This window comes from Panthera tigris, chromosome B2 (assembly GCF_018350195.1).
Source record: "Panthera tigris isolate Pti1 chromosome B2, P.tigris_Pti1_mat1.1, whole genome shotgun sequence".
In the NCBI taxonomy this organism is placed as follows: domain Eukaryota; kingdom Metazoa; phylum Chordata; class Mammalia; order Carnivora; family Felidae; genus Panthera; species Panthera tigris.
In genome coordinates, this window is record NC_056664.1 from 42784493 (window position 1) to 42805781 (window position 21289).

The 21289-nt window shown below is 37.0% G+C and overlaps 1 protein-coding gene across 4 annotated transcripts in view; it reads right to left on the reverse strand.

Moving 5' to 3' along the window:
* SUPT3H (SPT3 homolog, SAGA and STAGA complex component) overlaps positions 1-21289 on the reverse strand; it is a 535933-nt gene that overhangs the window by 231178 nt on the left and 283466 nt on the right. The window lies entirely within an intron of this gene.

A 21289-nucleotide genomic window follows, 5' to 3' on the forward strand; every position in this document is an offset into this window, starting at 1 on the left:
GAAAGAAATAAGACTAAGCAGAAACTCTTAAGATCAATCCATTAAGACAGAAATGCCGTTGAAAACAATTAATACATTTTCCAAAGAGATTCGTAAGGAAGTTCTAAGCAAAAGTCAAAAAAAGTAATCGCTTTCTAGTGACACATAATGTTCTGTATCTTATTCTGTAATGTGTGTATTTATGCACTGGTGTTTTCCACAAAGCAGGTGCGTTTTCAATCTATTTATAATCAATATGTGGTATTTGATTTACTCCACAGTAGGAACAGACAAAATAGGCTGAGATTTTTTTTTTCCCCCAGATGGTTATTTGTGAAGTCCTTTATCCCATTCACGTAAACACAGAGTGTGTTCCAGTTTGCTGCATTACACATACATGCTTTGACTTAGCGCAAAGTCTGAATGTTTAGCTAGCTAGAAGACTGTTTCCATTCTGTGATTCATTAGGTCCCCGTGGTACCTCTACTTCCTTTATTTTATGCAATCACAAATTATATTGGTTTGTCCTATTTTGATAACCCCTTACAATTGAAATTCTGCGCAGGAAACTGGATCACTATTTTATTTTTTTTAAGTTTTCATTTAAATTCCGGTCAGTTCACAGACCGTGTAATATTAGTTTCAGGTGTACAATACAGTGATTCAACACTTCCGTACAACACCCAGGGCTCAGCACAAGTGGCTTCCTTAACCCCCATCACCTGTTTCACCCACCCACCTACTCACCTCCCCTCCCGTAGCCATCAGTTGGTTCTCTATAGTTATGAGTCTGTTTCTTGGCTTGTGTGTCTGTCTTATGTAAAACATACTCAGAAACCATTACTGAGGTGGCATAAGTGACAGCCTCACAGAAGCGGAGACGAGGCTTGAACAAGGCTTTACATGAGCTCCTTCTACCAGGGAGATAAAATGTCAAATTAAAAAGCATTAGAAGTAAGGAGGCAGGCGGACGGGTGGGGTGGAGATGAATGACTCAGCCATGCTAATCCACGGGAGAGATTTATGCAATCACTCTTCACACACGTAAACTTACCAATTTTCATATTAAAGATTATTTGGCCAACCCTCTACTGTTTCTGATGTGACAACTGTACAACAGATTGACTAGTTTACGAGCTGCCCGTAGATTAACACAGGGAAAATCCAGTAGGATTTTGAAGTGGAATGATGGGTAACTACATTCTAAGCACGAAATGAAGAGATTCTTCTGATAATTAACCCTGAATGAATAGAAAACTGGACGTGGCTGTACGGCCATCACAAGCTATCACAGTTCTGATGTTGAAAGACCATCATTTAAGAGCAACTCATCGCACAATCTCAGGTTGGCACAAATCTCTCCCTACTTCAGATAGGAGAATGCAGTTCAACCCGGGGAGTTGGGGGAGAGGGAAGGTGAGGACATGAAAAGGCTGGCACATCTCTGGCAAATGTGAAAGGGTGTTTCAATTCACTTTCCAATCTAAATCAAGCCAGTAAATAGTCCTGTTAAATCTTATCAGGATTAATCACAATAGGCACCACTTAGTACTAGCATTACTGTAACTTAGAGAAAGGATGCTATGCCCCAGGAACTTCACTCACAAGTCTTTACGTACGTTTCAATCTCATTTTTATGGCCCTCTAAAACCACTGTAAGTATTAGCACTGTCATTTTACAAAATAAGGAAATTAAGACTTTCGAAGACCCTCTCTCTAGTGACAATTTCTCAACTGTATTGGACTGAATCATGTAAAATTTCCAGGATTCAACCATTCATGATCTGTAAAAATGGGGAGATTTCATTTGGTTCAAACCTACACAACTTAAAATAAGCTTAAAATAATTTCTGAAGTGTAATTCAACTTCGAAACCCTATGGTTTCAATATTCTAACTTGTTCTTTCATAAAACCAAAAGCCGTATACAGATTTTAAACTATGTATTTTCGTTGTTTAACATATCCTATAATCCTTCCGCAGGGCTCCAGTGAGGAACTATCAAGTGGGGCCTAAGCCATATACAAGCAAACAAGTGGAACGAACGGAGTGGAGGAAATCGTGTAGACCGGTGGGTGGGTCTGGCTAAAATACCACTGAGTAAGAATCAGGGAGAGGATGAGACAGTAAAGGTCTCAGACAAGAAAACAGGTCAAAGAAACTGGCAACGAAAGAAGAGATTTAAGGAGACACTTCCCAACTGTGGCAATCTTACTGTGGCATTTCCCAGATGAAACAATATATAGCGGCTGCCAAAATGATCCCCAAACTCTCTGTCATTATTAGCGCTAGTGTCCATCTGAACACAGAGGATGTTCAACAAAACTCCGCATTGACTGAACAAGAAAGGCATTTAAAAGAAGAATCAAAGTATACCACATAAAACTTGTCAGAAACACAGCTGATCTGCTTTAAGGCCCTATATTCAGTCCTGATATCCTTATGCCAAGAGAAGTTATCTCAAAATAGTCCACAAAAGAAAAGAGAAAAACAAAATTCTGTGTGGCCTAGGACGGCATGCAAACTGACATTTTAAGAAATCCTTTAGGACAGAAGGGGTAGTACAAAATACACTAGGAATCAACCTTGTGTAACTTGTAACCTTACACAAGGTAAAATGCTGAAAATATAAACAGATCCAAGACGGGTTTCAGAAATTCCTAACTGAAACAAGCAATGTCTCTTGGGAGAAGCTGTCAATATTTTGAAGTGGATATATGGTCCACAGAGATTAAACAATGGATTAAATGAATAATCCTTCTGATTGCAATATTACTATACAAGTATAAACTTGATTATTAAAATTGTATTTATATCCATAATTGCCCTCTATTATTTCCTTTTTTAATTATTTTTTAATGTTTACTTATTTTTGAGACAGAGAGAGACAGAACCTGAGGGGAGGGGCAGAGAGAGAGAGGGAGACACAGAATGTGAAGCAGGCTCCAGGCTCTGAGCTGTCATCATACAGCCCAACACAGGGCTCGAACCCACGAACGGTAAGATCATGACCTGAGCCAAAGCTGGACGCCCAATTGACTGAGCCACTCAGGTGCCCCTCTATTATTTCTAAATGCCTCTAAAATGAAGAAAATGGCATTATGTATGTAGATGTGTATGTGTTATTCATATAAACTATTACAATCACTTGTTAAATACAAAGTCAGTATTACTCCATTTAATTTTCACCAACCATTTTTAAACAGTAAGAGGCATAGGTCTACAAGATACATCTTTAAGGAGCTCTGTAAAAGATGTCAACTCATACACAAATACAGTAAAACCTTGATTTGTGAGCATAATTCGTTTCGGAAACATGTTGTGATCCAAAGCACTTGTATATCAAAGTGAATTTCCCAGTAAGAAATAATGGAAACTCAGATGATTCCTTCCACAGCCCAAAAATATTCGTATAAAAATGATTACAATACTGTAATATAATACAAAATAATCAAGAAAATACAAAATATAAAGAAAAATAAACAAATAGACCTGCACTTACCTTTGAAAACCTTCCTGGTGGGTGTGAGGAGGTAAGAGAGAGGAAGGTTACTGTGTGGGAGATCTTTCACTATCAATAATGGAATCACTGCTATCTATTGGCTCAATGGAATCGTTTTCTGCATGGGGGCCATTGTATATGCTTGGATGTTGACTACAGTATTTTATTAAAAAAACTCTTGTCAGGTATTGAATTGAATGTAACTGGCAATAAGGCAGCAGAGGGAAGGGTCTGTATCTGCAGGCAGCCTAACGTACAACGAAGCAAAGCATTCCTGAGGAGAAGCAAAGGACTGTCCATAGGTGTTTTAAAGTGACAAAACATACCCTAGTGCCAGTTGTGGGCACCTACCAATGTTCTGAAAAATCACTGATTTCTGCCAAACACTGTGGCCTAAGACTGAGCATCCGAGCATGCCAGATGATCACCCACAATCCCAGAGAGAGAGAGAGAGAGACAGAGACAGAGACAGAGAGAGAGAGAAGAACCACTGGCTCAATTCTGATCATGTGACATTCAGCATCGTGTACCAACCAGTATTTTAAGACATTGCTTGTTTATCAAGTTAAAATTTATTAGAAATGTTTGCTCATTTTGCCGAATACTCGCAAAACAAGTTACTTCCAATCCAAGATTTTACTGTACTTTAAAATACAGTGGCTCATGGGGCACATGCACTCCAATGTTTATAGCAGCGCTATAATCAATAGCCAAATTATGGAAAGAGCCCAAATATTCATCAAATGATGAATGGATAAAGAAGATGTAGAATACTGTTAGGTGACGAAAAAGAATGAAATCTTGCCATTTACAACAACATGGATGGAACCGGAGGGTATTATGCTAAGTGACATAAGTCATCAGAGAAAGACAGATACTTTATGATTTCACCCATGTGTGGAATTTGAGAAACTCAACAGATGAACATAGGGGAAGGGAAGGAAAAGTAAGATAAAAACAGAGAGGGAGGCAAACCATAAGAGACTCTTAAATACAGGGAGCAAACTGAGGGTTGCTGGAGGGGGTGGGTGGGGTGGGTTAAATGGGTGACGGGCATTAAGGAAGGCACTTTTCGGGATGAGCACTGGGTGTCACATGTAAGAGATGAATCACTAGGTTCTAGTCCTGAATCCAAGATTACACTGTATGTTACCTAACTTAAAAATAAATTAATTAAAAAAATAAATTAAAATATAGTGTCTCAGACCCAGAGCTGCTCATCAGAGTCAGCTGCGGTGCTTTTTTTTAGGGGTACTCAGTCCTAGAATTTTTTTTAAGTTTTATTTATTTTGAGAGAGAGAGAGAGAGAGAGAGAGAGAGAGAGCGCGAGTGAGCAAGAGAGCGAGTGCACAAGTGGGGGAGGGATAGAGAGAAGGAGAGAATGAATCCCAAGCAGCCTCCACACCATCAGCACGGAGCCCAATTTGGGGCTTAAGCTCACAAACTGAGTTCCTAACCTGAGCTGAGATCATGAGTCGGACGCTTAAACAACTGAGTCACCAAGGCACCCCACCCCCAGAATTTTTTATTAAGCACATATGGAGTAGGGTCTGGTAGTTGTGGGTATTGTTGTTGTTTTTAAAGCCAGGAAGATGGCTTTCATGTGAACTTCAAATTGAGAACTACTGCTAAATGCCTTGGGACAGGTGATACAGTCAACCACCCTATTCATCAAACTTGTTCCTTGAATGATTTTACTGACTTTAATAAACAAGATCCAGCAAAATTAGGTAAGCACACACATGCACGCTTTGAGTAACATTAGCTTTACTGAAACAATTTTATGGTATCTTAAGGAGATCTGTTTTAAAGGAAAAGATAAACATTTAGAAAAAACAAATTCATTAAGCTACAGTCAAACTGAGGTATTGTTACCTAACAGTTTGAGAGAGTAGCCTCATCTTGTCCACCTAAAAGTTCTCTAAAATTAGTTCAGATCATGTTTTTACTCTTTAAGAAACACTGGCAATTCTGTCGCCCAGACCCAGTTACAAACCACCAGCCTATAGGATGGTTTCTCAAGTCTGGTTCTTGAACTACTTGCATTACAAAGATCTTAGGTGCTTATTTATTTGTTTTTCTTCAGGAATTTTGTTTCATTTATTTATTTATTTTTAAACATAATTTATTGTCAAATTGGCTTCCATACAACATCCAGTGTCTTGCGTGCTTATTAAAAATACAAACTCTTCAGTCGCACCCTAGCCCTCCTAAAAAGAATCCTTTGGAGAGCATGAACGAATAATCTGAACTTTCTTATGTTTTGCGAATAATTATCAGACACCTTGACAACTGACACTGACTCTATACTTAAGGAGAATCTGGATTTTTAAGCCCCTGTCATGACTTAGAATACTGGTGTAACTGGAGAATTGTTAGATAGCCGGAACAGATGTCAGCTGTGTACCTACTCTTTTATGTGTAAGAGTTCAGAAGAGACACTAAAAAATGTCACGGGATACCGGCAATGCTATTGAACTTCCAGTTTTCTTTCCCTTTAAGTTTTAGATTAAGTTTTACTAAGTTTTCGATTTCAGTTGCAGAAAAAAGAATAATTTAGCTGCTGAAGTCCTAGCTCCCTGTCCTAGTAGTTCAAGGTGCTTTCTGACAGGAGACACAGCACAACAGAGTTGTGATAATAGAATCCTCTCCTCTTCTAAACGGGCAGGAGCAAGAATCTAAATGCTTCCTGTTGCTTCCATAATTTTTGCATGACCTTTGATAGATCACTCTTCCATTACCAGAGCCAAGTTACATAGGTAAAAAAAAAAAAAAAAAAAAAAAGTAAACTGCATAGGAAACAACCTGCTTTATTATCTTTGTCTATGAATTTCTGTGACATACTTAACAACTGTTCCCACAGCTTTGGAGAGAAACTAAAATTTCTGTAAAAATGACCTGATTTTCTTCTAAAATTAGAGTTCTTGAAAACCAGAATTGGGGAGGAATATGAGAAATATGGGTACACTATGCTGCATAACTCCCTCCATACTGAATACTTTCCCGGTTAAGTCAACGAAGCTGGTCTGGTGAAAACCAGCCTGTGTAGAATCTCCAGGTGGAAACAGCTCTCAGTAGAGCAGAGACTTCCATGCTGACTTCAAGGCATACGCTGTGTAACGTATCAATTTCAGCGTTTCATGAGAAGCCAGAAATCCGGTTGGTATGTAAAAGAAGTCTAACTTTGAAATGTGGGCAATTACCTTCACATCTTTAAAAATATAGTCCAGGTGAAATAAAACATGCTCCTATGCTACCTCTATGCATCTGGGTAACAGTTTATGACACCTAGTCTGAGGCTGACTTTCCTCAATATGATAAATATATGCTGAATCCTGTACACGATTTAACGTATATTTCTACGTAGACAAATACGTGGAGAACTTCAAGCTGGATACTGCTTGTCAAAACCCCCATCACTCTCTGTGCGTGTTAGCATTACCAGCTATCATAATATTTTTCTCAATTTATTCGAACTACAAACAAAAACAAAATAGCATACCAGTTTCTCCCCATCTGTGCTCTCCCCACCATCCTGTTTCTCTGTATCTATGAGCTTGCATTTATATTTTTGTTTTTGGTTTTGGATTCCATATACCCGAGAGATCATATGGTATGTGTCTTTGTCTGACTTACTTCACCTAGCATAATACCCTCTAGGTCCACCCATACAGTCACAAATGGCAAGATTTCATTCTTTATATGGCTGAGTAATACTCCATTGTGTCTATACATCACAATTTCTTTGTCCACGTACCCATCGATGGACACTTAGGTTATTCCATACCTTGGCTATTGTAAATAGTGCTGCAAATGAACATGGGACACATACATCTTTTGAGTTAGTGCTTTCTTTTCTTATGATGATACCAAGAGGTGGAATTGCTGGATCATATGGTAGTTTTAGTTTTAGGGTTTTTTTTGAGAAATTTCCACAGTTTTCCAGTCGCTGTACCCATCTGTAATCCCGCTGAGAGTGCACAAGAATTCCCTTTTTCCATTTCCTTCACAACACCTGTTATTTCTTGTCTTTCTGATAACAGCCATTCTGGCAGGTGTGAATGTCTCATTGTGGCTTGATCTGTATGTTCGTGATGAGTAGTGACGTAGAACACCTTTTCATGTACCTGTTGGCATGTCTTCTTTGGAAATGTCTATTCAGATCTTCTGCTTATCTTTTAATCAAATTGTTTTTTCCTTTTGAACTATCTGAATTCTTAATATATTTTGGGTATCAATCCTTTGTCAAATATATGATTTCCAAATATTTTCTCCCATTCAGTAGGATGCCTTTTCATTTTGTTGATGGTTCCCTCTGCTGTGTGGAAGCTTCATATAGTTTCATGTAGTCCCACTTCTTTAGTTTTGCTTTAGCTTTTGGTGTCAGATTCCAAACATCATCACAAAGACCTACGTCAAGAAGATTACTACCTATTTTTTCTTCTAGGAGTTATATGGTTTCAGGTGCTATGTTCAGGTCTTTCAATCCATTTTGAGTTCATTTTTGTTTATGGTGTAAGACAGCAGTTCAGTTTCATTCTTTTGCACGTGACAGTCCAATTATCCCAACACCATTTAGAATAGACTATTGTTTCCCATTGTATATTCATGTTGAAATACTTTGTTGAAAACTAAACGACTATATATGCATGGGCTTATTTTTGGGATCTCTATTCCATTCCACTGATCTATGTGCCTGTTTTTATTCCAATACCATACTGTTTTGTTTACTATAGCTTTTTAATATGGGTTGAAATAAGAGTGTGGTGCCTCAGGTTTTGTTCTTCTTTATTACGACTGCTTTGGCTATTCGAGGTCCTATGTGGTTCCATATAAATTTTAGGACTGTTTTTTCTAGTTTTATTAAAAAGGTCATTGGGGGGCGCCTGGGTGGCGCAGTCGGTTAAGCGTCCGACTTCAGCCAGGTCACGATCTCGCGGTCCATGAGTTCGAGCCCCGCGTCAGGCTCTGGGCTGATGGCTCGGAGCCTGGAGCCTGTTTCCGATTCTGTGTCTCCCTCTCTCTCTGCCCCTCCCCCGTTCATGCTCTGTCTCTCTCTGTCCCAAAAATAAATTAAAAACATTGAAAAAAAAATTTTTTTTTAAAATAAAAAAAAAAAGGTCATTGGAATTTTGATAGGAATCGAGTTGAATCTGTAGACTGATTTGGGTAGTATGAACATTTTAACAATACAAGTTCTTCTAAACTCTGAGCACAGAATAGTTTTCCATTTATTTGTGTCTTCTTCAATTTCTTTCCTTAACGTCCTGTAGTTTTCACTATACAGGTGTTTCATCTCCTTGGTTACATTTATTCCTAGAAATTTGTTAGTCCTTTTGATGCAATTGTAAATGAGATTTTCTTAATTTCTTTTTGATAATTCATTATTAGCCTACAGAAAAATAACATATTTTTGTTTTTTAATTTTATATTCATACTGAATTTGTTGATTTACAACTTTACTGAATTTGCTTATGAATTTTAATAGTTTTTTCATGAGTCTTTAGGGTTTTCTATAAATATTGTGCCCTGTGTAAATAGGGGAAATTTTACTTCTTCCTTTCCAATTTGGATACCTTTTATTTACTTTTCTTGCCTGACTACTATGGCTAGGAGTTCCAGTATTATGTTGAATAAAAGTGGTGAATAACTATCCTTGTCTTGTTCCTGATCTTAGAGGAAAAACTTCTCCCTTTTTTCATTGTTGGCTATGATGTTAGCTGTGGGCTTGTCATATATGACCTTTATTATATTGAAGTACAGTTCTTCTCTATGTGTTTTGTTGACAGTTTTTATCAGAAGTGGATATTGAATTATGTCAAATGCCTTATCTGTATCTATTGAGATGATTGTATGATTTTTATCCTTCTCTCTGTTAATACGGTGTATCATAATTTGTTGAACCATACTTGCATCCCTGGAAGAAATCCCACTTGATCATGGTACATGATCCTTTCTCTGTATTGTTGAGTTGGTTTGCTAATGTTCTGTTGAGGATTTTGCACCCATACTTATCAGGGATATTGGCCTGGAGTTTTCTTGTGACATCCTTGTCTGGGTTTGGTATCAGGGTAATTCTGGCCTTATAAAATGAGTTTGGAAGAATTCCTTCCCCTTCTATTTTTTGGAAGACTTTGAGAAAGACTGCCATTAATTCTTTGAATGTCTGGTAGACTTCACCAGTGGTGCCATCTGGCCCTGACCATTGTTTATTGGGAGGTGTTTGATTACTGATTCAATCTCCTTAATAGTAATTGGAATGTTCAGATATTCCATTTCACCAAGAGACAGTCTTGGTAGGTTGTGTTTCTAGGAATTCATCCATTTCTTTGAGGTTGTCCAATTTGTTAGCATATAACTATTTATAATAATTTCTTATGATCCTTTATATTTCTGCGGTATCAGTTGTAATATCTCTTTCATATCCTATTTTACTTATTTGAGTCCTCTCTTTTTTCTTCTTTCTGAGCCTAAAAGTTTGTCAATTTTGTTATCTTTTTAAAGAACCAGCTCGAAACATTGATCTTTTCTACTGTCTTTTCACTCTCTATTTCATTTATTTCTGCTCTAATCTTTGTCCCTTCCTTCCTTCTATTAACTTTGGTTTTGTTTGTTCTTTTTCTAGTTCCATTAGGTAAAGTGAGGTTGTTTGAGACTTGTCTCATGTCTTCAGGGAGGCATTTATCACTATGAACTCTCCTTTAGAATTGCTTTTGTCACATCCCCCACATTTTGGTATGTTACACTTCCATGTTCATTTGTCTGAAAGTATTTCTTTTATTTCTCTTTTGATTTCTTCTTTGAGCCACTGGTTGTTCAGCATTATGTTGTTTAATTTCCATGTATTTGTGAATCTTCCACTTTTCTTCATGTAACTAATTAATTCCAAGTTTCATACTGCTGTGGGTGGAAAAGCTGCTTGATATGATTTCAATCCTCTTAAATTTATTAAGACTTGTTTTGTAGCCTAACATGTTATCTGTCTTGGAAAATGTTACACATCCACTAGAGAAAAATGTGTATTCTCTTCCTTATGGGTTTTAAATTTCTTTTTTAAATTAAATTTAATTTTTTAACGTTTATTTTTTGAGACACTGAAAGAGACACAGCACGAGTGGGGGAGGGGCACAGTGAGGGGGTGACAGATTCCTAAGCAGGCTCCAAGCTCTGAGCTACCAGCAGAGCCTGAAGTGGGGCTCAAACGCATAAACTGTGAGATCATGACTTGAGCTGAAGTTGGATGGTTAACCGACTGAGTTACCCAGGCGCTTCTTAAATTTAATTTCTATACATTACAAAATTGTTAATTACCCAGAGGCAAAGATAATTTTCTATCACTGTCAGTAGAATCAGAGCGACATTAGTGTCACTCGATAAAGGTTTACTAAATTAATGAATAAAATAAATACCTGAAATAAAGAATACCTAATGATCAAAGCAAGAAACAGTTTGAAACAGAATACCGCACTCTAGAAACTAAATGGTTGCTTAATTTATGTTTGTTTTTAGGACACTGGAAAAAATATAACTTTCATGTGCAAAGAACAATTGGCAGCTACTTACATAACATTTTAGATTATGTGGCTAAAGATTTAGTCCCATAGGGATGCCCACATAGTGGAACAGTAAATACATAGAGAATATTTTAAGATACTATGACTACTATGTCTCAAAAGACATTGCAACATTGAGAATACCACAGCATTCTGAACAGCAATTTCTAAAGACTTAGCTATATAAAAGCCCTGTATGTTACCAAATGACATCAAGATATAATATGGTAGTTTTTAAACAATAAATAAAAAGTATTTTAAAAACCATCAAAAGAGGCTCTGACATGCAGGTTAAAACTAAGAGAAATAGCTGTATAAACTTCAAGAATATCAGGAGACTACCATCAAAGGTAACCAATGGAGCAAGCTCTTGTTTAATTGATAAGCTTAAATCCGAAATTAATAAACTATTTTGTTTAATTGCAAGTGAATCCCTACTTGGAAGCAATATAGTTTTACTTACATCAGTATCAAAAATAGGAATTCTTAGGTAACACTGTGGAACAAATGTGCTATGATAAAAACATACAAAGATTCTGATGCAAAGAGGGAAAAAAGAGGAAAGAAAAAACTGAAAAGTGAATTCATTAACGTGGTGAGCATTTTGCAATACGTATAAATATTGAATCATTATGTTATATACCTGAAACAAATATAATACTATAGGTCAATTATTGTCTCAATAAAATAATTTTTAAATAAAGAAAAAGTGGATCATTGACTCAGGTGATAAAACAATGTTTAGAAAAGCGACTGACTTCAACTATCTAGCCAGTTATGGTGGAGTAAAAGCAGAGTCCACACTGCTTTTTCCCAATGAATGCAATAAAAACTCTGGATATAATACATGCAACAACTATCTGAGAATTCTCAAAAGTAAATGGTTGGAGGCAGACTTGAGAAGGAAATGAGAACTGAAAATACAAAAAAAAAAAAAAATAGGCAGTGAGTTTCATGGGTTTTATTTTGCACTAGAAACTCCTATCGTGGACACAAAAACAGTGTAAATTCATGTCTGCTTACCAGGCACTCACAAAAAGTTATGAGAAGCTCTCTCATTCTGCTCCACCAAAGGGGAATGTGGACCTCAAGGAACCGGGGGGTGGGGGGGTGGGAGTTGGGGGAGGTAGAGAGGAGGAGTTTGAATACAAATGGGTAAAACAAGGGAGTCTGTGGGGAAGTGATATAACCTCTGAATCTTGATTGTTGTGGTAGTTATAAAAGCCCTATGCATTTGTCAAAACACACAGAGCTGAACAACAACCAGCAAAAAACAAACAAACAAACAAACAAACCAGGTTTGCCGTATGTAATATAAGCTATACGTTTCAAATACAGAAAGTTAAACTAGTAAGAAAACAGAAAACACCACAATGTGTTGTGCCTGCATACTATTCTAAGTGAAGGAAGTGTCCACATTTAAACAACTTTTTCCTACTATGTCTTCCTTTCCTCTGAAGAGCTGAATGAAACATGCCGAAATTAACCAGGTCATGGGAGATGCAGAGGAGACCAAGCCAAGAAAGCAGTAGTAGGATGCTGTAAGAACTTAGCAGACATGTGAGTTAGCTCACAACAATGCAGTTTCTATGTTGCGTCCAGTTCAGTGACCTGCCAGCTAAAAGAAAAGCAACAATAACAATCCTGTACCCCTGAGGGCTAGGCTATAGCCCTGCGTGGCCATCGTACCATTACTAGCACCATAAGGATCAAAGGATCAAAGCATCAAAGGATCTGGGAGAGGTCATGCCCACCCGTGCCGCAGGTAACAGGGACACAGCCTAATCCCAGGTGTGGAACTTGAAATGGCCTCTGCACTGATTCCAGCCCGCCTTGGCCTTGTCCAGGAGCCCCTGCAGCTAAGCCCGCCAAACTTGGTCCTTCTGTGGATTCAGAAAGAGCCCTGTAACTGGGCTCCAGTCACTCCCAGCTGCTGACTGCAAGCAGTCCTGCTGGCACAAGAACCAGGCAGGAAACATTCCTGTCTGCAGACTGAAATCATAAATCAAGTATTTTTTTCTGACTCCAATGGTAAAGAACTAGAAATTGATAACAGGAGGAAAACTGGAAAATTCACAAATATGCATAAATTAAACAGCAGTCTTCTGAATAACAAAGAGAGCAAAGAAGAAATCAAAAGGGAAGACAGAAAGTATCTTGAGTCAAAAACAAAATCACAACATACCAAAGTTTTTGGGATGCAACAAAACCAGTTCTAAGAGGGTAGTTTATGCAATAAGTGCCTACATTAAGAATGAAGAAAGGCGAGGTGTCTGGGTGGCTCAGGGAGTTAAGGGCTTGACTCTTGATTTCAGCTCAGGTCATGACCTCATGCGTGGTGGGTCTAAGACCCTGTGTGGGCTCTATGCTGACACTGCACAGCCTGCTTGGGATTCTCTGTCTCCCTCTTTCTCTACCCCTCCCCTGCTCGCGTGTGCATGTACTCTCTCTCCGTCTCCCTCTCAAAAATAAACATAAAAAAAAAAAAAGAGAATAAAGAAAGGCATGCCTGAGTGGCTTAGTTGGTGGAGCATCCAACTCTTGATTGGTCATGATCCCAGGGTCATGAGATCGACTACTGAGTTGGGCTTCATGCTGAGCATGGAGCCTGCTTAAGAGTCTCTCTCCCTCCTTCTGCCCCTCTCCCAGACTTGTGCTCTCTCTCTCTCTCTCTCTCTTAAGTAAAACAAAAGCCTGAAAATACACAACTTAACTTTACATGACAAGAATTAAAGAAAGAGCAAACTAAGCCCAAAGATAGCAGTAGGAAATAATACAGATTAGAGCAAAAATAAATGCAATAGAAACTAGAAACGTGGTAGAAAAAAAAAATCAATGAAAGTAGGAGTTTTTTTTGAAAAATATAAACAGATGGATAAATGTGTAGCTAAACTAACCAAGAAAGAAAAAGAAGACTCAGGTAAGCAGAATTATAAAAGAAGCAGGAGACATTACGACTGGTACCAGAGAAACACAAATTATCATAAAAGGCTGCTATGAGCAATTAAATGAAAACAAACTGGATAACCTGGATGAAATGGATAAATTCCTAGAAACACACAGCCTACCAAGACTGAGTCATGAAGTAATGGAAAATGTGAACAGACCAATCATGACTAAGAAGTTGAAGCAGTAACCAAAATCTCTCAAAAAAGAAGAGCCTACGATCAGACAGTTTCACCGGTAACTTCTACCAAATAGTTACAGAAAACAATCCTCAAATTCTTCCAAAAAACTCAAGAGGGAACACTTCCAAACTCATTTTACTAGGCCAGCATTACACTGATAGCAAAGTCAGATAAGGACACTTCAAGAAAAGAAAATCACAGGCTAATATCTCTGATGAATACGGATTCAAAAATCTCAATAAAACTCTAGCAAACCAAATTCAACAGTACATTAAGAAGATCATATGCTATAATCAAGTGGGATTTATCCCCGGGGGATCCAATGTTGGTTCAATATACCCAGGTTAATAAGTGTGATATACTACTTAAATAGAATGAAGGATAAAAAAGCATATGATCCTCATAATAGATGCAGGAAAAGCATTTCACAAAATTCAACACCCTTTATGACAATAATTCTCAAAAGATTATGTAAAGAACGAATATAACTCAATATAATAAAGGCCACATATGACAAGCCAATAGCTAACATCATATTCAACAGTGAAAGATTAAACGTTTTTCTTTTAAGATCAGGAACAAGACAAGGATGCCTATTCTTAGCACTTTTTTTCAACACAATATTGGAAGCCTACCCAGAAAAATTAGGCAAGATAAAGAAATTAAAAGTATCCAAAATGGAAAAGAAGATATATAATTGTCTGTTTGCAGATGACATGATATTATATATAGAAAATATAAAGAATCCACACACAAAAAACCATTAAAACCAAAACACTCAGGAAAGTTGCAGAATACAAAGTCAACATACAAAAATCGGTTACATTTCAGTACACGAGCAATGAGCTATCTGAAAGAGAAATAAAGAAAAGAACTGAATTTACAATAGCATCACAAAGAATAAAATACTTAAACTTAACCAATGAGGTAAAATGTCACTACACTGAAAACCCTACAATATTGATAAAAGCAATTAAAGACAACACAAAAAATGTAAAGATATCTTGTGCTCATGGATCGAAAAATTAACATTGTTAAATGTTCATATTACTCAAAGCCATTTGTAGACTCAATGTAATCCCTATCAAATTCCAATGGTATTTTAAACAGAAATAGAAAAACCGATGCTAAAATTTATACAGAACCACAAAAGACACTGAATAACTAAAGCAATCTTGAGAAAAGGAGAAGAAAGCACCACAGGCTGATTTTGAACTATACTGCAAAGCTACAGTAAATCCATATGGTATTGGCATAAAAACAGACACACAGATGAATGAAATAGAATTAAGATGCCAGAAATATCCCTATGTATACACAGTGGACTAAAATTAAGGGAGATGAGAATACTAAATGGAGAAAACACAGTAACAACGGTAGTGGAGGGGTGCCTGGGTGGCTCAGTTGGTTAAGTGTCTGACTCTTTATATCAGCTCAGGTCATGATCTCAGGGTTCGTGAGTTCGAGCCCCACGTCAGGCTCCATGCTGGCAGTGTGGAGCCTGCTTGGGATTCTCTCTCTCTCTGCCTTTCCCCTGCTCTCTCTCTCAAAATAAATAAACAAACTTAAAAAAAAATTAATTAAAAAAATAAATAAATGGTATTAGAAAACTGGACATTACATGCAAATGAATGACACTGGACCCGTATCTTACACCACTTACAAAAATTAACTCCTAATGGAATAAAGAATTAAATGTAAGACCTGAAACCATACAACTCTTAGAAGACAACTGATGTAAAAATCTCCTTGACACTGATCTGGGCAATGATGTTTTGGATATGACACCAGCACAAGTAAGAAGTAAATAACCGAGAGTACATCAAATTAAAAAGCTGTTGCATAGCAAAAGTAACAATCAAAATGAAAAGGCAACCTATGGGATAGGAGAAAACATTTGCTAACCCTATATCTGATAGTGGTCAATACCCAAAATATGCAGGGTTATCATACAACTCCAGAGGAAGGGGGTAAGGAGGCCTCAATTCTGGAGGCCTTCAGTTCTAGCACCTAATAAGCTCATAACTTGGACAAGTCATTTCTCTATATTTGGCCATTCCACTTGGAAAAAAAAAAAACCCTCTCTGTTGTTTTCACTGAGATTTAAAGGTTATCAAACAAAACGTGAACACGAACGTATGGGTAAACTTAAAAATTCGGAAAGGACCTGAGCAGACATTTTTTCCAAAGAAGATACACAGATGGCCAACAGGTATACGAAAAGCTGCTCGAGATTGCTTACCATCAGAGAAACGCAAGTCAAAACCACCACGAGGTATGACCTCATCCCTGTGAGAATGACTGTTATCAACAAGCCACTACACAAGTGCTGGCGAAGATGTGGAGAGAAGCAATCCTTTGTGCGCTGTTGGCAGGAAAGTAAATTGATACAGCCACTATGGAAAATGGTATGGAAGTTCCTCAAGAAAATTAAACTGCCACCAGAGCCATCAGTCCTACTTCTGGGGGTATATCCAAAAGAAAGAAAATCTTTGAAAAGACATCCGCACCACAGTGCAACTGCAGCATTATTCACAATGGCCAAAGCACAGTAATCATCCAAATGTGGATCATGAATAAACGGATAAAGAAAGCGTGGTTTTGTACGTGTGTATGTGTGTGTGTGTGTGTGTGTGTGTACATGCAACTGGACTATTATTCGGCCACACAAAAAAAAAAAAACCCTCCACGATTCCTGCCATCTGCAACAACATAAAACAAACCTTGAGAGCATTCAGCTTGGGACATAAGTCAGACAGAGAATGACATATACTGAATAATCTCATTACATGCAAAATCGAAAAAAAAAAATAATAATAGAAAAATACGAAAATCCCCTGAACTCATAGAGAGTAGTCTGGGGGCTTCCAGGGACTGAGGGGTGGAAGCAATGGGAGAATGTGGTCAAAGGGTATGAACTCCCAGTTACATGATATATCAGTTCTGAGGGCCTACTGGACAGCACGGTGAATATAGTTAACGATATTGTATTGTATACTAGAAAGTTGCTAAGAGTGTAGATATTAAATGTTCTCATTATTCATGCAAAAATGTCAAATATGTGAGTTAGTGGATGTGTTAACTAACCTTAATGTGGTAATCATTTCACAATATAAACACAGCAAATCATCTTATTGTCCACCTTAAATCTATACAATGCTACATGTCAATTATATCTCAATAAACACAGAAGAAAAGAATTAAAGAAAAAACTAGTCTTAGCAGTTAAATGTACAGAGAATTACAAAACAGGGCATAAAACACATACACACATCGACAGACACGTAATTTATAATGGCTACAAATATACAATGGTTAAAAAAAAAAACAACTAACTTTTAAAAACCATTTCTCTATTATTCTTTTCATCTGAAGAACTCACTCTAATGCACGCCTCAATATGGCAAAGGGGAAAAAAGCAAGACCTTTCTCTAGCAAGGTATCTCATTCAACTTTACATTTTGTGAGATTAGGACAGGGTCAATCTCACAAATACAGATCAAAATTATTATTTAAATAATATGTGGATAAGGAAAAGTAAGCATATACTCTAATAAGAAGTTCCTTCAAGTAAAAACATAAGCAAACTCTTGTTTACAGTACTATAATGACCATCATCAAATAACTTCTATATGTAACTTGGAGCTTCTAGATTTAAAATGTAAGAACAATATAAAAATGTGTCCATAGTTCAAAAGGGGCATCGTAGCCCAATAGGATGCATTTTCAAATAGTATAATAGAAAATACTATGACTGAAATGAAATATCTATCAAATGGACTAAACAGTAGATTAAAGGGTACAGAAGGACCAGTGAACTTAAAGACAAATCAATAGAAACTACGAAGTCAAACAGTAACAACTAAGCAGAGGGGGAAAACTGTTTGAAGAAAAATTTAGAGGCTCTCAGAGATTTGTGAAATAATAACAAATGGTCCAGGACACATGTGATTGAAACTGAAGGATGAAAAACACACACACAAAATAATGGCAAAAAACTTTTGCAAATTAGTGGAAAACATTAGTTACCGGATCCAACAACATAAAGCAAACTTGCAAGCAAGATAATCATGAAGAAAGTCAGTCCTTCAGACATCAAACTTCTAAAATCCAGTAATAAAGAATTCTGAAACCAGCCAGAGAATGACAACATGTCAAATACAGGGGAACAGATGAATATCAGAAACTAATGTATGTTGAGAAACACTGGAGGGGCACAACTGCTAAAAGATTAGCAACTAGAGTTCCACATACAAAAAAGATACGCTTCAAAAAAAAAAAAATGTGAAAAAAGGTATGTTCAGATGAAGAAACTGAAGAGAACTCATCACCAGCATGCCTTTACTATAAAAGATGTTAGAGTTTTCAGGCTGTAGGAAATGGTTTAAATGGCAACTCAGACCTGTAAGAACAAATGAGGAGCATGGTAAATGGTAAATATGTGGGTAATTGTAAAAGATTACATCTTATTTGCTTTAAAAGACAGGACTCTTGGGGCGCTTGGGTGGCTCAGTTGGTTGAGCGACCGACTTCAGCTCAGGTCATGATCTCACGGTTTGTGAGCTCGAGCCCCGAGTTGGGCTCTGTGCTGACAGCTCAGAGCCTGGAGCCTGCTTTGGATTCTGTGTCTCCCTCTCTCTCTGCCCCTAACCCACTCATGCTCTGTCTCTGTCTCTCTGTGAAAAATAAATAAACATTAAAAAAAAAAAAGAGAGAGACAGGACTCTATTTTTTTTAAATTTTTAAAAAATGTTTATTTATTTTGGAGAAAGAGACAGACAAAGAGAGAGAGAGAGAGAGAGAGAGAGAGAGAGAGAATGTGAGCGGAGAGGGGGTAGACAGAAAGATGGAGACACAGAACCTGAAGCTGGCTCCAGGTTCTCAGCTGTCAGCACAGAGCCCGACGCAGGGCTCCAACTCACGCACCCCTAAAATACAGGACTCTTAAAAGCTACAACACTGCGATGTGAAGACAATAGCATGTATAGATTTAATATACTAAATAGTAAATATCTGGTCATTTTTTTAAAGATAGAAGGACACATGGAGACACAGGGAAAAAGGAGAGGAGACCATGTGAATATGGAGTCAGATTAGCCAACTGAAAATTCTATATCCAGTACTTTAAAACTTGTGCCATTTCCTTTTAGTCTCTGTGTTTTCTAATTAAAATTTTGCATTCAAGTCATTCTTCCTCTATGGTAATAAATCTAGGTGATTTTTTTAAAAACTTTTTTTAATGTTTATTTATTTTGAGAGAGAGAGAGAGAGAGAGAGCGAGAGAGCGCACAGAGCCCGACTCAGGACTCGATCCCACAAACCGTGAGATCATGACTTCAGCCGAAATCAAGAGCTGTACGCTTAACTGGCTGAGCCACCCAGGTGCTTCTAAATCTGGGTGCGTTTAGGATTTACATTATGTTTTTTGTATTCAGCAGTTTAACATGCATTTCTTTGGGTTTACTGTATTTGGAGTTGGCTTAGCTCTTTGAATCTGTAGACTTATGTATTTCAATTTCAGATGTTTTCAGCTATTATGTAATTATAGAGAAAGTCCATTTGCAGTAGCAACAAAAATCAAATACGTAGGAATAAATATAGTAAGAAATATGTGTAGCCTATAGAAGAAAAATGTTAAAACACTCATGAAAGACACAAAAGTGGTTTTGAAAAAAATGCAGACATTCCCTATTCTCAGATTGAGTGAACATACTTAAAATGCAGCTCTCTCTAAATTGATTAATAAATTCGGGCAATCTCAATGAAAATACCAAAAAGCTACTTTATGGAGCTAGAAAATCTAATATTAACATTCATATGCAAAAATAAACATACAAGAATAATCAGGAACACACAGAAAAATGACAAGGAGAATCTGGTTGTAACAATCTTTAAAATATACCATAAAACCTACGTAATTTAAATTTTTAGAAAATTTTTATTTATTTTTGAGACAGAGAGAGACAGAGCGTGAACAGGGGAAGGGCAGAGAGAGAGGGAGACACAGAATCTGAAGCAGGCTCCAGGCTCTGAGCTGTCAGCACAGAGTCCAACGCGGGGCTCAAACTCCTGGACTGTGAGATCATGACCTGAGCTGAAGTCGGATGCTTAACCGATTGAGCCACCCAGGGGTCCCAAAAACCTGTATAATTTAAAATGTATTATCACACGCATAGAAAAATAAGGCACTGATAATAAAGATAAAATCATAAATAGATCCCAAATATGCTTACTTAGTATATGACAAAGGGGGTATTTCAAATCATTAGGGGAAGTATGGATGGTATAACTGGGTAGTCCTTGGAAGAAAGATAAAATGAGATCTGTATCTCACATGATAACAAGAATAAACTACAAATGGATTAAGGATCTAAATGTTAAAAATGAAGCCATGCAAGTATCAGAAGGTAACATGGGTGAATTCTTCTCCAAATTCAATATAAAGTAAGTCTTTCTAACTATGTTTCAAAAGCCTAAGATAATAAAAGGTTGATATATTTGGCTCACTTAAAATAAAAATATTTGTATGTCTAAAAAATCCCATAGAAACAAAGTCAAAAGATAACACACAGTGGAAGAATATATTTGTATCATATACCACAAAGGATTGATATCTCTAATATATATGGGACATAGGATCAAAAACCTGATGGGAAAAGGGGAAAAGGACATGAAAGTGTTCCTAAAGGCCAATACTCTAACAACTTGAGCAATAAAAATAATGATATTATTGTATAATGATTCTAAGAATAAAACTTAAATATACATTAGTCCATACAAATATACATTAAAAATTGAATAAATAAATGGTGATGAAGGATAAGTATTCCTTTAAGAATAACTGCAATTAAAAAATATAAAAGGAAACAAGCAAATAGAAAACCACTATTAGGTAAATACCACAGTCATAACTGTCTCAGACAAGATCCACGGATGAATGTTCAAACAAATAGGCACGAATTTTTAGAGAAGGAAAATATTTGCAGAGTCACAAAATACCTCCCCCAAGATAATTATTTACAACAAAAAGAAATAACTTGTAACTTCGTTATAGCGGGGAAATTCAGTATATATACCCTCAGCCAATTTACCAAGGTTAAGATCACAAATAAGACATCAACAACATGA